This window comes from Panulirus ornatus, chromosome 33, assembly GCF_036320965.1.
Source record: "Panulirus ornatus isolate Po-2019 chromosome 33, ASM3632096v1, whole genome shotgun sequence".
In the NCBI taxonomy this organism is placed as follows: domain Eukaryota; kingdom Metazoa; phylum Arthropoda; class Malacostraca; order Decapoda; family Palinuridae; genus Panulirus; species Panulirus ornatus.
The window spans coordinates 10,833,319-10,849,585 of NC_092256.1; the positions used below are offsets into that span (position 1 = coordinate 10,833,319).

The following is a 16,267-nucleotide window of genomic DNA, read 5'->3' on the forward strand; positions in this document are numbered from 1 at the left end:
TTACAGGTGTGTGTGTGTGTGTGTGTGTGTGTGTGTGTGTGTGTGTGTGTGTGTGTGTGTGTGTGTGTGATATTCCCTAGCTACAGAGAATGGGGTAGTAGTTCAATATTTTTGGTGCCTCACTCTTTAACTCCATTCCTCTGGTACTATAAAGTCCTTCTTTATTTCTGACACGTTTCTCGTTCGGTTCCATGTCATGGCTCGGGTTGTACACGCTCCGTTATTGAATAATTCACTTACTCGGTTATCATAACACAGTGGTGTGTATCAGGCTACCTTCTCAACCACTGATCTCTCCCTGGCCACGTTGCAGCAACATACCAACACTGATTAACCCATGTCACCTGCTTTGAGAGAGTAAGTGAAAGTTCCTGCACCATTCTTCCACATCAGGAATAATACAGACTTGGGAAGTTGAGAGGCTGGAGCTCAAGTTTATCCATAATATTGTCTTCATAACAAAGAATGAAGGGATGTTTGTCGTTGGTGATGGGATGCATGACATATTCATGTTCATTCTACCTCATGACTTCCCTATGACAAATTTCCTTCAGGCATATTCATCCTGCAAGGTATTTCTTTTCTCCCGACTTTCCTATGAAAATTTCCTTCAAATTATCAATCCTGCAAGGTATTTTTTTTCTCCCGACTTTCCTACGAAAATTTCCTTCAGGCAAATTAATCCTGCAAGGTATTTTTTCTCCCGGCTTTCCGATGAAAAATTTCCCTCAAATTATCAATCCTGCAAGGTATTTTTTTCCTCCCTGTTTTCCGTCTGTCGTGTTACCGGAGGGAGTGGAGGGTGGGGAGGGAGTCTTTGCTTTGCTCTCCTTTTCTTCCACTACTTACAATGCCTTTTTTGTGTGTCAAGGCCAGACCTCCTCGCTTGGACCTTGGGTCTGTGTGGTGTGTGTGTATCTATGTAACTCTGTGTAACTCTTTCGAAAAGCTCCACATTATCAACAACCAAATTGACTTGGAAACATGAGGGTTGTGATCAACTCCTCCTTACTCTTCTCTCTTCCATGGCGACAAGGTTCATGTCTGCCAGCCTCTCGCTGTAACTCAGCTCTTCTGAATCTGGTATCATTTCTGCTGCGCTGCTCTGGACCTCCTCCATCGGTTCTTCATGCTTCTTTAAGAACGGTGACCCAACATGAGAGGAGGCAGCTCTGGCCTCACATACGTTGTGAACAGTCCCCTTAACCTTTCCTTATCCATATACCTTGAAGCGAACTTAGCACTGGCCGGCAAACAGCTTGTCTCCTTTAGTTTTCCCAAGGCGGGGCTCTGACGACAGGCTAGGTGCAATATCGACTCCTAAACTTCTTTTAACACAACTCCCTACACAGCTTATTTCCCGCTGGATAATGCTCGTGTGTGTGTGTGTGTGTGTGTGTGTGTGTGTGTGTGTGTGTGTGTGTGTGTGTGTGCGTGTGTGTGTGTGTGTGTGATTACTAGTATGCTATTAGTACATATGTAATAGTGCGTGCATGCATGTCTCGCTACATTTGTGCAATGAACTATATTTCAATCACCATCGTATGTGTATATAGAGAGAGAGGGAGTTTTAAACTCATGGCTTTCCCATCTGTTTCCCCTTATACGTCCTTCTCTATTTTCTTAATTGTCTCTCAGTCCACCCATTGACTCATCTTGTTACGTGTCTCACCCTCTGTGCTAATATCATGTCCACCCTTGATCTGTCGTCGACAATGGGGTAAGTCTAGGGGGGGTGCTATTCTCTCATGGCAACCCAGTTCACATACAAGCTTTCGTCTCCCAGGATCCGTTCCATTCTATAGGATTCCTTACGTCAAGTTGAACTGGTGATGAACAGACCATCCTGGGGTTTTTCATGAGTGGTTCACATTTTCTCGACATCCCTCTGTCCACAAGCTAGGTGGCGGCTTGGACAGTGGCCAAGCTATGGTTTGCCTCCCTCACGATCCATTTAATATGGTTCTCTGGCGACGACAAGCCAGGTATTAGGTCCACCCTCAGCTATCCCTCGCTGGTGGATTGCTTTTCTTTGCTCCTCGTTAGGTGGTAAGTCATAGTCTGGTGTGATCTCACGGTTTCACATCATCTTTTAACATTCCTTTACCATTCACTGTCGTTAGTCTTTTGTCTGAGTAGGTCTGCCGCTTTCCCCAGGCCTCTTTGCAAGCTGTACCGATCGTGAATGTACTACAGGTTTTCTAAGAAGCTCGACATCAAACGTAATTACGTAGGATTGGATCCCCCTCTCTGGCGAGGCAGTAACTTAGGTCGTAGAAGCAAACCCCATCATACTCTCAAGCCTGATGATACACCCATGGCATGTTCTCTCATCCCACCCTCTTACTTAACATTCGATCCATCGATGAAGCTCCTCCCTCGATTCTCCCGCTTAATTTCTCTTTCGTTTCACCGGTCTCCCGCCTACTGGAACAGTATCAAATTCCTTTCAGTAGTCTAAAAGCCCACAGTCCACCCATCCATCTCTCTACTCTGGGTATCAGTTTGACTCTGTTGCATTACTACAATGGAATAGTGACGCCAGACCCTCAGCCTAACATAAATCTTCCATCTGTGTGTGTGTGTGTGTATATGTTCGCACGCATCAGTGTGCCTCTAAGCCAGCGCCGATCTACGCGCGCCTTGTTCGCGTGTCGCAAGACTAACATTCCCTTCTTGGATGCAGGTCTTGTTTCTGGCCATCCCTAAGGAAAGGGGAACACTCCAACCCTACTAACGATCGTCTTATTACTCTCCAGTGCTCTGTAAGAACCCTACTCATCCCTCACCTAAACACTTAAGAATCTCATTTCGTTCTTACCCATGCAAGGTCTGCTGATCCTTCCCACGCGATCCACCTTGGCTACGTCTTTCTTAGGAATGTTGGCGAGTCTTTCTCGTTGCCCTTGACGTCTTAAAAAGCAGACGACAAGGCGACGAAGACGTGGCACAAAAGTGGACTTTACGTTTTCTTTCTTTGTCTTTTCTGCTCTTCTTCATACCCTGTTAACAAAAGCGTCCCTTCAGAGTTCTGTCTTATGCTGTTCCCTCTTTCCTCCCACCTTCGATGGCCACCTTCAACATCTGATCTTGTTCACGCTTATGCCAACGATCCACTCTAACTCACTTTCCTTTCCCTCCTCACATCAATGCTCGTTCTCATTCACTCGCATTGACCATATATCTTCTCTACTCAGACCCGCGCAACATGGCGGAGTGGGGAAGCAGATATGGGCTACCTTCAACTTTGCCAAAACGTAATTTCTCTCTCTAAATCTCCCTCGTTTCCTCCTACACAGTTTCAAAACACCTCAAAATCAACCCAGGGACCACACAAACATGTTGGCCATGACCATGTCCTTCACATCTGGAAACATCACAGAGCAAACCACTAAATTTGCTCCCTACAACCTTGGGTGTTGTGAAGCTGCTGCTGCTTCTGCTGCCTTCAATTTTCTTGCCAGAACCTACTGACCGCCTGCCAGCAACCCTCCCTTCCCCTCTCCCGTGCTGCTGCTACTCCCTCCCTCCATCTATTCTACAGGTATCATTTCGACCACCGCTCTCGCGAGCTATGTATGTACGCCTCCGGAAACTGGGCCCTAGGCAGGCAGCTGGCTGCGGCTTCCCATAGTTTTTTTTTTGTATGTGACGCACAACCACACGATAACTAACCGTTATGAAACCTTTACGCTTGTAGCGAAGCGATGTTAAGTGTCTTGTATTTAGTGTTCCTCTCTTCTTATAAGCGCTCCTCCCTGGTTTATTCTATTCCCCATACCTGGTCGTCTGCACACCTTCATCCGTGATGGTCATGACTGGAGCAGGCATCTGTCCGTGCTGTGTCTGTGGCTATGGAAGGACAGAAACATATCTAAACCCCGTGGACGAACGAACAGCTAGGTCGGCTGTGAGCCGCATGCCCTACCCTGGAACTCGTCCCCCAGCAGAGAGAGAGAGAGAGAGAGAGAGAGAGAGAGAGAGAGAGAGAGAGAGAGAGAGAGAGAGAGAGAGAAAGGGGGGGGGGAGCAGTAAACATACTCAAAAATGCTGCCAGTCCATCAACGTTGGAGTTGAGTGTGTGAGGTGAGTGTCTAAGGTGAGTGGTGTGAGGTGAGTGTCTAAGGTGAGTGTATGAGGTGAGAGTATAAAGTGAGTGTGTAAAGTGAGAGTGTAGGGGACGACTCTGGTGTGTTGGATCACTGTGTGTGTGTGTGTGTGGAATGAAGGAGGTGTCCGCCACAACACTGTGGGTTTTCCAGTGGCTCCAGAAATAGTCAGTGTGGTTCTGTAATATTGATCACGGGTGTCAGTCCTGTGCAGTCCCTCGCCCACCACACTCTCCTGTGCAGTCCCTCATCCACCACACTCTCTCCTGTGCAGTCCCTCGCCCACCACACACTCTCCTGTGCAGTCCCTCATCCACCACACACTCTCCTGTGCAGTCCCTCATCCACCACACACTCTCATGTGCAGTCCCTCGTCCACCACACACTCTCCTGTGTAGTCCCTCGCCCACCACACACTCCCCTGTGCAGTCCCTCGCCCACCACACACTCTCCTGTGCAATACCTCACACACTCTAGTGCAGTCCCTGACATTCCACACACTCTTCTGTACAATCCCTTCCTCACCCCATACACTCTGCTTCAGTAAACAACCGGGAAATAAAAGAAAACGTAGATAAGTGATTGAATAACCTTCACTCACACATTCAAGCATATACATGGATGGCATTACGTATCATAAACAGTAAAACAAAGAGTACGATAATGTGATTCACTGAGTACGATACTTTTCACCCCTTCGGTCGTGGATCATCGAAAGGGGATACGTTACGTGGGCTTTTTTCTGACCAGAGATGAGGTACGAGGCACGTAGTTTGTTGACCTATGTCGGGCATATGTCTTGGGTCGTGTTGTGCTGGTGGGGCGGCCACAGCAGTAGCAGAGTGATACGGTAACCACAGTGACCTGGGATGACCAGGACGTACAGAAGGAGGGAGAATGGAAGTGATGGCGTGGTGAAGGAGTCTTGAGGAGGGGAAGGAGAAGCGAGTGCCACAAGGAATGACGGAAGCCGACAGGTAAAAGGAGGGGAGTATACCGGAGGCGGAGGAAGTGGAAAGAGAGAGAGAGAAAAAAAAAATGGGACGGAGGGTGACGGGATTAGAGGAAAGAAAACGGGGTTGAGCAAGGGGAGTGAGGTGGTGTCCTACAAGAGTCATGTGATGCACGGTGAGACGTGGTGAGACAGAGGGAGGGGAAAAGTGGAGGTGAAGGACGGCCGGCGGTGGGTGGTGGAGCCTGGCAGGGAGACGAGACGGTAGGATGTAGTCAATAAGTCAATAATGGTATTTAAGGCTTGGACGGGATCCGGGAGTCTGCCTCCGTCTCCAGGACGCTAATAACCTGACACCATGGCAGGGCGCACCTCCACCATCACACCACCATACCAGACCACACTTTCTACTAAACATATATACTTTTTTTTTTATACATATTCGACATTTCCGCGTTTGCGAAGTAGCGTTAAGAACACAGGACTGAGCCTAAGAGGGAAAATCCTCACATGGTCCCCCTTCTCTGTTCCTTCTTTTGGAAAAGTAACCTTTTACGGCAATCAGGGAATACATAGGGAGTATATATATATATATATATATATATATATATATATATATATATATATATATATATATATATATATATATGTGTGTGTGTGTGTGTGTGTGTGTGTGTGTGTGTGTGTGTATGAGGGTGGGTTGGGCCATTCCTCGTCTGTTTCTTTGCGCTACCTCGCTGACGCAGGAGACGGCGATCAAGTATAATATATATATATATATATATATATATATATATATATATATATATATATATATATATATATATATATATGTATGTATATTTGCGTGTGTGGACGTGTGTATGTACATGTGTATGGGGGGGGTTGGGCCATTTCTTTCGTCTGTTTCCTTGCGCTACCTCGCAAACGCGGGAGACAGCGACAAAGTATAAAAAAAAAAAAAGAAAAAAAAAAAAAAAAAAAAAAATATATATATATATATATATATATATATATATATATATATATATATATATATATATATATATATATATATATATATATGATCGGCCTCAGTTAATATCATTTAAATCCATAAGTTACGTCCAGTTGGCATATCTTATACTTTGCACCTGCCTCTGACCTATACGATCGGTAATTTCTCCTCTTGCCTTCACCTCATAGTAACACAAAGTAAATCAGACGTCTACCGCGAGATGAGGGTTATATAACGCAACTAAAGTTCTCATTGTTCATGATTGCTCATTTTTCTGCCTGTGTGTGTGTGTTGTTTGTGTGTGTGGTGTTGAGCCAGCGGTAGGGAAGGCCCTAGCGCACTCGCTGACGAACAAACACAAGCGCTGGAGTTGGTTCAGCCAGGGTTCACGGAGCGGCTGGGTGTGCGGTCGCTTAGTCACCAGGTTCTTCCTGAGTGCAGTCTGTGCCTCGGGTCCCCTTACCTTCCCTCCCACTACCACCTCCTCCTCCTCCTCTTCCTTACTTTCTCCTTGTTCATCTTGTTTTCTCTTTGTGCATATATGGCGGTTGATCTAATTTTCCATTCTGATTGAACTAGTATATCCATTCTCGTCAAGGGTATATCAATAAAGTCTATCGTTGGTTAAAGGTTAGACTGTATAACGCTATACGTCTGTCCGCATGAGGGTTTTGCCTTATAACACTATTAAGTCTGTCGTTGTCAGACGTTAGCTTGTATAACAGTTAACAGTTAGCCTGTATAACTACACAGTCTGTCGTAAATATAAGTCGTTGTTGTAAATATAAGTCGTTGTTGTAAATATAAGTCGTTGTAAATACAAGTCGTTGTTCGAAGGTTAGCCTATTCAACACTATTCGCTCGTGTCGTTATTAAGGGTTAGCGTCTATCAAACTATACAGTCTGTTGTCTGAGGGTGAGACTGTATGATCCTGTCTGGTCTACCGTAGTGTGAGGGTTAGCCTACATGATACTATGTGTTATGTCGCACATTAAGAGTTAGTAGTCTTACTACAGCTTAAGCTGAGAACCACTTATGATAATGTGAGATTATTCGATGTTTGGCGTTAAATGAAAACGGTGTGTTGTGCTAGATTCTCTAGCTACATAGAGTGGAATATTACATATTACATATTACTACCCACATACCATGTACAGGTAGTGGAACATCCACTACTAACATACCATGTACAGTGTAGTAGTACACCCATCACTCACATATCATGTACAGCGTGTACACCCATCACTCATACCATGTACAGTGAAGTAATACAACCATCACTCAAATACTATGTACAGTGTGATAGTACATCCACTACCCATCATTCAATTACCATCTACAGTGTAGTAGTACACCCATCACTCATACCATGTACACTGTAATAGTACACCCATCACTCATACCATGTACAGTGGAGTAGCACACCCATCACTCATACCATGTACAGTGTAGTAGTACATCCACAACTCACATGTACAGTGTGGTAGTACATCCTCACTCACCATGTACAGTGTAGTATCACACCCAACACTCACCACGTACAGTGCAGTATCCACTGTGGGGTGGTCAAGGTGTTCCACACCAGTCCAACCAATAGATGACTAAGGAAACTGTCAATATAAACCTGGTCAAGACATGCTCACACAACAGGAACCTCTGAGAAAGTATGCAAGACCACTACAGCATCGTCAGTGGGTAAAAATCACGCTATTGTCACCACTGTATACAATATGCCTGTCTCCACCTAACCCCTGTTAGTGTCACCACTGTATATTCTAATCCCACCTCCACCTACCCCAAGCTATGTGCCCTTCACCCACTCTATCACAGAAATACTTTGTCAGTAAATCATTTATCAAATAAACCATTAAAAAAAATATTAAGGAATCTATCCATGTTGAGAAGGGCGGTACTGTCCTAGTGAAGTCCAGGTCATGTGAAGGGTCAGCGTCATGTTCCAAGTGGTGATGTTCATAACCAAAGGTCTCTTGTTCATGTCTCGCCTCATGCCAGGCTCTTGTTATGTACTACTGGCCAGAGTGGACTGATGGAAGTAATTATGTTCCATGAAACCATTCTTGTGGTGGGGATATCATACACGTCTCCTGAAGGGAGTTTTACCCATAGGAACTGAGACAGATGGATATGCTAAGACCTTATACTAATTAGTTAAAAGTCTACATTAGTTGCTGGGTGACACCCATTGTCCGCCTGTCAACACCCCTGACCAACCACTCGGTATCACGGCGTGTTTGTGCGGCCGATGGCAACTCAAGGGTGGGTCGTTTTGATAACTGTGTCTTTACCTACACCTCAAAGCTTTGGAACTTTCTATCCCTCTCATGCCTTCCCCAATACCTACGACCTGACACATTTAAAAAAAAACAGTGTTTTTCACTTCCTCCAGAATTCGTAAAAAACTTTCCCTTCTCATTTTCTCTTTCATAACCCTCTCTAAATTTCAATTAAGGCCCGGCTTTGATGTGGACTTTTGTCCGGGACTGGAGTCTCCAACGTAAAATGAAAATCAACCATCATAGCCTCGTGGTCAAGGGGGGTTAATTAATCCTCACTGGGCATGACATGTTTGCCAGGTATATACACAACTGATGGCCAAGTTTTACGCCTAGTTTCACCTCGTTAGCTCAAGGCTCCAGTGAGGAGAAACGGGCGTTTCCTACCTGTTGTATTTCTCTTACGATTATATTTCCCACTTTTCTTCTCCCTAGCTGATGTATGTTTTCAGCATACTCTCTCCATTCTCCGACTTGGTTCAGGGTACATAGGTCAGTGGATGTCAGTGTCCCCCCCCCTCTCCTCTCTGTGCATCTCATGTATCATGAGTCAGGTCACCCAGCAGTCTTCAGGCTCGACACTCGCCACCATAAGACATGTCACTCTGAAGTCTGTCTAGTTGTTATCACACGATCATATAATCTCATCAAAACATCATCCATTCCTCTACAATGAGCAAAGTCTCGTGTAATATGCAGGTAATACATCCACAACAGATGAGGTCATGATGGTGGAGATGTAAACTGGGGTCAGGCTCAGCCATGAGACTCGTGTGGGTGGGAGAAAGTAACATATTCAAATGAACTTTTTTTTGTCACCTTCACACGGACGAAAATCATATTATATCTCTCTCAGCATTCGTTCCTGTGGCTATTGTTCACCGGAATATCTATTTCTCTATTACCCCTTAACAGTGAGCCAACACCTAACGAGTGGTTTAGTCCAATTTGCTCTGGAAACAAACGAAGGAAGTCTGGACCTAAACCACCACATCAGACGAGCCTATTAACCCTACGTTGTTAGTCAGTAACTGGCAGTCGCTGCTTCATCAACCCTAGGCATGACACAAGGTTTGGGGGGTAACAATGCTAACCCCACACCGAGTGAAACAGTCCAAAACTATTTCAAGTATATATATAAAAGGAAAATCCTCTATTGCGTACCAATTAGATATTGAATGCTCTATGATCACCAGATGTGGTACTGGTTCCCCAACACTACAGGAGCCGCTTCCAGACCAGCAACTACGTCCTGGAGACGTAAGAAGGGACTGCAGCCCAGCATAACCATCCTATCTTTGGGTATGGCGACCTGTCGTACAGTCGTGTTCAAGGGTCGTGCCGTCGTCCTCAAGGGTCAAAACCATAGCACTCCAGGGTCGTGACGTCGTACTCAAGGGTCAAAACCATAGCGCTCAAGGGTCGTAACGTCGTACTCAAAGGTCGTAACGTCGTACTCAAGGGTCGTAACGTCGTACTCAACGGTCAAAACCATAGCGCTCAAGGGTCGTAACGTCGTACTCAAAGGTCGTAACGTCGTACTCAAGGGTCAAAACCACAGTACTCAAGGGTCGTGCCGTCGTGCTCCAGAGTCGTACCGTCATACTCAAGGTGCGTCAGTCTGACTGACAACGAGGACCGTGTCTCATGGGGAGGCCGAGCCAGAGCGAGCCCGCCGGTAACCGTCGCCGTCTAGGCCGGCCGGCTGGATCAGGGACGACCGGCAGTCACGTCAGTCAGGTCTTCCACACACACACACACACACACACACACACACAAAGGCGAGACAGCCTTCCTCCCTACAAAAACTCTCCCGCCCTAGATATATCGCAGGCAGAGCCAAAAGAAGTCCTGTTTACCTACGGCTGGATCTTTGTCCACTAAAACACTTACACGGACGACACGAGAAATGCATTTATGTATCACAAACTGCTTGTTCGAAGAGCTGTTAGTGCGTGTGAAAAATAATAAAACAGGCTGGAAAAAATTATATATATATATATATATATATATATATATATATATATATATATATATATATATATATATATTGGAAAGGATCACAATTTTTGTGTCTCCCCTGATGATGTGATTATTACACGAAAGTGCACTTGGGAACTTTTCGTGTTTCATTTTCCCCGTGGACGCATAGGAATATATATATATATATATATATATATATATATATATATATATATATATATATATATAGCAGTCAAATGAATTATTACAATATATGGAAAGTATTCTCAAATACCTCAGCTAGTTGGCAAGTCGAACTTGGACTCAGAGTTCGCTCATCACCAAGACGCCACGGGCCAACGATCGGACACACATGGGCGCCACAGTGACGGCTAATGTCTCGTGACCTCGGGGGGAAAAGTCTCATCACAGGTGACGGTCCAAGAGGTATGAGCAATACTGGTGGAGTAGGGTAGCGAACCTGGTGGAGGTGGACGACTCCTTCAGGCAGGTGCTGCCCCTACATCACATTCCTAGCCACCTGGTACGTCATCCATCTGTAATGCAGGACTCTCCTAGCAGCCCTAAATTATCCTGATCCTTGGCTGATTGTTCTATCTCCCACAGGGACGAAGAAATGTCAAAAAAAAAAAAACCAGAGTATTAATACCTTGAGCACGACGGCACGACCTGTGAGCACGACGATACGACCCTTGGGTACGATAACCTAACTCCTAACTCTAGGACCAGGTTCAAAAGGACAGACCATGAGACCGTCGTGTAACACAAGGCGTGTACCCTCCTGGTCAAGGGGTTCAGATGAACCACAACGAAGGATTTAGCCACTCACAGTGGAAGCTACTTCCTAGAGCCAGCCAGGCCTTCACCCCCGCAAATGACGATGACTTAGGCCATTTCCCTCCCTCGGGTTAACCCATGTGCATCTCCACGAACGCCAGAACTTCGTCCGAATAACATTCCTGTGTGATCTTGGACACCTTAATGTTACTAACCTCTTAAATCTGTTACGGTTATTACGTCACGATCTTAGCAGGACATATATAATGGGAGCGGCGAGTCCTTTAAGGATGACTTCATTCAGGTCGACTGTACGATTCCTAGGCAGCTGTCCCATATAAGGTGGCCACTTTCACCTTCAGCAGGTGGCGGGAGGACAGGGTTAAGTTCACCTTGTGTCCCGGCCATATAGAGCAGCAGCGAGGCCCTTGGCGGCTGTCAGGAGCACAGCCCAACAAGTCTACGGCCCAGTAAGAGGAGACTCGAGCCTGCTAACCCAACCCAGACGGTGGCTACGGCTGCCTACCGTCTCCTGACGAGGTGGTAAATGGACGGCGTGGGGCAGGGTTTACCTGTCATCATCACCCACACCTTCCCACGCCCTCGACCTCCGCACCCCACCTCCCGGTTACTGCCCTCCTCCATCCTTTTCCGGGGGTACATACGTGGTGTCCATTCCCCCTCGTGAGGCCTGGTGTGTGTGGTACACACACCAGGCCAGACACTCCCCTGCGGAAGGAGACTGTCAGGGTCAGTCATGAGTGCTGTCTAACTGAACCTCGCCAGTCTCATACCTATCATCATGGCAACTTGTGTATAAGGACTAACAATGCTTTACGAGTACTACTGCAATTAACGTACGAGGTTTATAATCCCTTATATTTGTCTACGAACAGGAAATCTCGTCAAAATAATCCCAGCAAGGGGAAGGCGGAGCATACGAACGAACCTCAGACCGCAGTCACACAGGCTCCACCTACTGGTGAGGTATTGTGGCCTCGGGGAAAGGAGTGGGCGAATCTGGCCAGCTTTGGTCATTTGTTAGGGGAAGCAGGGAGAAACAAGAGCACATGGAACAATACAGGATGATACATATATAAAAACGAATAAAGCAGTAAAAGCAAAATAGTTAAATGAAGGGCAAAAAATGACACATTAGTCGAAGATGGTCGAGAAAAGTCGAGACGATAGAGAAATCAGATGTCTAAAAGAAAATGGGATTAAGTAAACAGCGAAGCCGACCGGACCAGCGGCCGTAGATAACAAGTCAATAACAGTAAGTTGGTGTGGGCCTTACCTGTTCTGGCGAGGGTGTGGGCTCGCCTCCTGCTGTTACCTCGTCCAATGCTCAAGTGTACACGGCGTGGTACAACTTCCAAGTGAGAAAACTAGTCTTTCGTCCCTTTATGTTTCGTCTCTTAAGCGTTGGAGCACCTTAACACTACTACTGTCCATGGTGACGACATTTCATACACGTTCCAGTGAAAATAAACAGATCCTCATGAACAGATTCACATACTTGTGTTCACTGACAGAACCGTCCAACCAGGGAGGGCCAGGTAGTAGTACCTTACGCAGGCCATACATAAACCCAGGACGGGCAGAAGGTCCACACAAATAATGGCTACTGCCTAACTAAAATTACGGCGCTGGCGAGGCTATTACGTGGTTTCCGACCGGGACTTTTTGCCTCGTGACCAATAACGTGACACTACCGAGACTTTACCACAGGTATGCTTGATAAATACCTGGCAGTGACGAGGAAGGTATGTGTGCGGAGAAAGACGCCAAGTTATGGTCATCTCGGGTGAAAATAAAGAAAAGGAAATTGAAAAAGAAAAATTAATCAGAATTCCTCGGGCAACTGAAGACTCAAAGATAGAAAGGGTATGAAAAAAAAGGAGGAAGAGAGAAATAGAATTCCCTAACTTCACCGTTCTAGGGTAAAAAAAAATATAACGGTTCATCCTCGTGTGGCCGGTTTCCCCACAAAAACTATGGATAGCAGAGGCCAAGCACGTACCACGGAATCAAGCCTTGGTGGCAGGGACATAGGCAGAAACTTGACGGGTGCAGCGGCTAAATAATACATGGAAAACAAGTAGACGGCGGCAATATCTCCGTGGACAAAGACAGTTGAAGTGGTGATGCCAGACGAACTGATGAGACAAAAGATTTTGATTCCACTTTCACTTATAGAGAGGTGTTGGAAGAACACCCCCCTCCCCCCTACTAGATATGGATCAATACTCCATATTAGTGTGAATAAAACACCAGTAGATATGAAACGGCTGCTCACACGATCAATAATTACGGCACCTATAAATGGTTAATGCAGACAGTATACATAAATTGAATAGGTTGTGTAATAGTAGAAAGTGGCCAAGAGATGGGGCCCCACTAGTGTAAAACTCCCTAGCCGTGCAGTACAAATAGATAATAACAACCCCATTTTTTGGGAAGCAGACTTTTTGTAAGATAGAGTTAAGGATATGGTTATGACCAGCACATTCATGTTGTTTTAGTGTTTGAAATCAAGCATAAAGGATGGAATGTCATTCAGATGGAAAAATGAGTAGAAACTGCACTTTAGCGTAATCAGATCTGACCAGGTTACTTCTTCCCTATTCGGAGATGCTGTTTGGAGTCCGAGTTAAGAGAGGAGATATGTTCAGCGCGAGAAAGAGAACAAGCCTTAGGTCTTAGGAGGAGAGGAAAAACGAGAGAAGTGAAATCATCCACATAAGAAGTTAAAAGAAAGTTAAAGATGTTAAAGAAACTAGTCATGTCGAGAAGAGAGAAGGCGGAGAGACCCAACCCTGAGGGATACCACTGTAAATAAAAGGGGAGAAGCCACTCCATCAACTACTGCAGTGGATCACTTAGGAGGAAGCTACTCGTTAGGGAACAGAGGGGAAGTGGAAGAGCCAAAGGTGGAAAAAAAAAAAAAGCTTACAAATCAAAGACATACAACACCCTGTCAAATGCTTTTGGAGATATCGAGGGCTATGACTAAAGACTCACCAAAATCCCGAAGATAGGAGGACTATTGGTCAATCAACGCAGGAGGGATCACCCGCAGACCATGCATTACGAAAGCCATATCAGTGATAAGAAAGAGGGTCACTGGATTCTAAGACTTGGAGAAAGTGTAAATTGAGTAGAGTCTCGAAGATATTGGAGGTAGGCAATAGTGGCGATAGTCGGACGGTTTTGAACGGGTCTCTTGTCTTTGGGATGGGTTGCATCAAGGTATGTTTCCCCAAAAGGATAAGTCTACGTTTTATGACAGACGACATAGACAAACAAGGATCACAGGTAGGAGGCTCAACTTCTCAGGACTTGAGGAGACATACCGTCTGGGCCAGGACATTCCCGCCACACACTACCAGTATACATCATTCCCAAACCATTGCAGTACAAACTGTGCAAGATCATTACCAGTACAGACTTGCCAGACCCTACTGGTACCCACCATTGCCAGACCAGTACAAACTTGCCAGATCCTACTGGTGCCCACCATTGCCAGACCACCATCAGTACAAACTGTTGCTACACCCTACCAGATCACACTCGTCAGATCTTAACTAGTACATACTATTGCCAGACCACTACCAGTTTAATTCTGCCTAACACTACCAGTAACCGGTGATGCCAGATCCTCCCAGTAGACGGTCACAAGACTACTAGTGTTAGTGAACACTCATGGCTGACTCTACCAGTACACACTGTTGTCATATCCAACCAGTACACTCGACCCTAACAGTAAACACTGTTGTCAAGAGAGTAAGTACACATTATTACCAGACCGTATCAGTAACAGTACACAAGTTACCAGTCCTCCAAATCCTACCAGTACACTTTGCTGCACTCCCACACTTATCACAGTAACCACCCACACGACAACACAGGCAACTCACATCTCCACCTGTCACACCAACACCTCCATCTGTCACACTAGTACACCCATGCCCATACCTGTCAAAACAACATCCTCCTCACCTGTCACAACATAACCACACCTCTGTCTCTCATACCAGTACACCCAAACCTCCATCCGTCACACCGGCACACTCATACCTTCATCTGTCACAGCAGCAACTCCATCTGTCACACCAACACCTCCACATTGTCACACCAGCACACCCACACCTCCACCTGTCACACCAGCACACCCACACCACCTGTCTCACACCAGCACGCCCACACCTCCCCGCCTGTCACACCATCACACCCACACCTCCACCTGTCACACCAACACACCCACACCTCCATCTATCACACCAACACACCCACACCTTCTGTCTCACACCAACACACCCACACCTCCACCTGTCACACCAACACATCCACACCTCCAGCTGTCACACCAACACACCCACACCACCTGTCTCACACCAGCACACCCACACCTCTACCTGTCGCACCAACACACACACACACACACAAACACACACACACACCTCCACCTGTCACACCAGCACACCCACACCTCCACCTGTCACACCAACACGCCCACATCTCCACCTGTAACACCAACACACACACACACACACACACCTCCACCTGCCACACTAACATACCCACACCTCCACCTGTCACTCCAACACACCCACATCTCCACCTGTAACACAACACACACACACACACACACACCTCCACCTGCCACACCAACACACACACACACACACACACACACACACCTACCTCCACCTGTCACACCAGCACGCCCACACCTCCACCTGTCACACCAGCACACCCACACTTCCACCTGTCACACCAACAACTCCGTCACATGCTCAGTTCCTCTCATGAACATTGTCATGAGCCACACATGCAACGAGAGCGTAAATCATCTTTAAAAACCCATTTTGAACACCTGAATAAGGTGTTCAAATTACTTCGATTCATTGGTACCTAAATGCCTTCGCTGGCCGTGATAACCCTAGCATTCGATGGCCTAAAGAAGAGAGAACCAGCTAACCAACTGACCTGATTGTTGTGCTGTATGTCCTTCTCTTAAGCTGTTTGCTCGCCTAATCAAAACACGCGTAGTGACAACTGATCCGATTCACAGTGTAGACAAGATGGGACGTGGAAGAAAATAACGACACATTTATGCACCTGAAGGAAAAGTTAGAAGAGAAAATGTCT

At 46.1% G+C, this 16,267-nt stretch overlaps 1 protein-coding gene and 1 long non-coding RNA gene across 3 annotated transcripts in view; one reads left to right on the top strand and one right to left on the bottom strand.

Annotated features, from left to right (window-relative positions):
- msps (msps cytoskeleton-associated protein 5) overlaps window positions 1-16,267 on the bottom strand; it is a 231,031-nt gene that overhangs the window by 213,997 nt on the left and 767 nt on the right. The window contains exon 2 of one of the 2 annotated variants that reach the window (XM_071681598.1): window positions 12,411-12,557. The gene's annotated coding sequence lies outside the window, so the exon portion shown is untranslated. Of the gene's footprint in view, window positions 1-12,410; window positions 12,561-16,267 lie in introns of both variants that reach the window. The other variant, XM_071681599.1, reaches the window with a different exon arrangement.
- Window positions 1-16,267, top strand: part of LOC139759453 (uncharacterized) — a 28,878-nt gene that overhangs the window by 3,904 nt on the left and 8,707 nt on the right. The gene's annotated exons all lie outside the window — the stretch shown is intronic.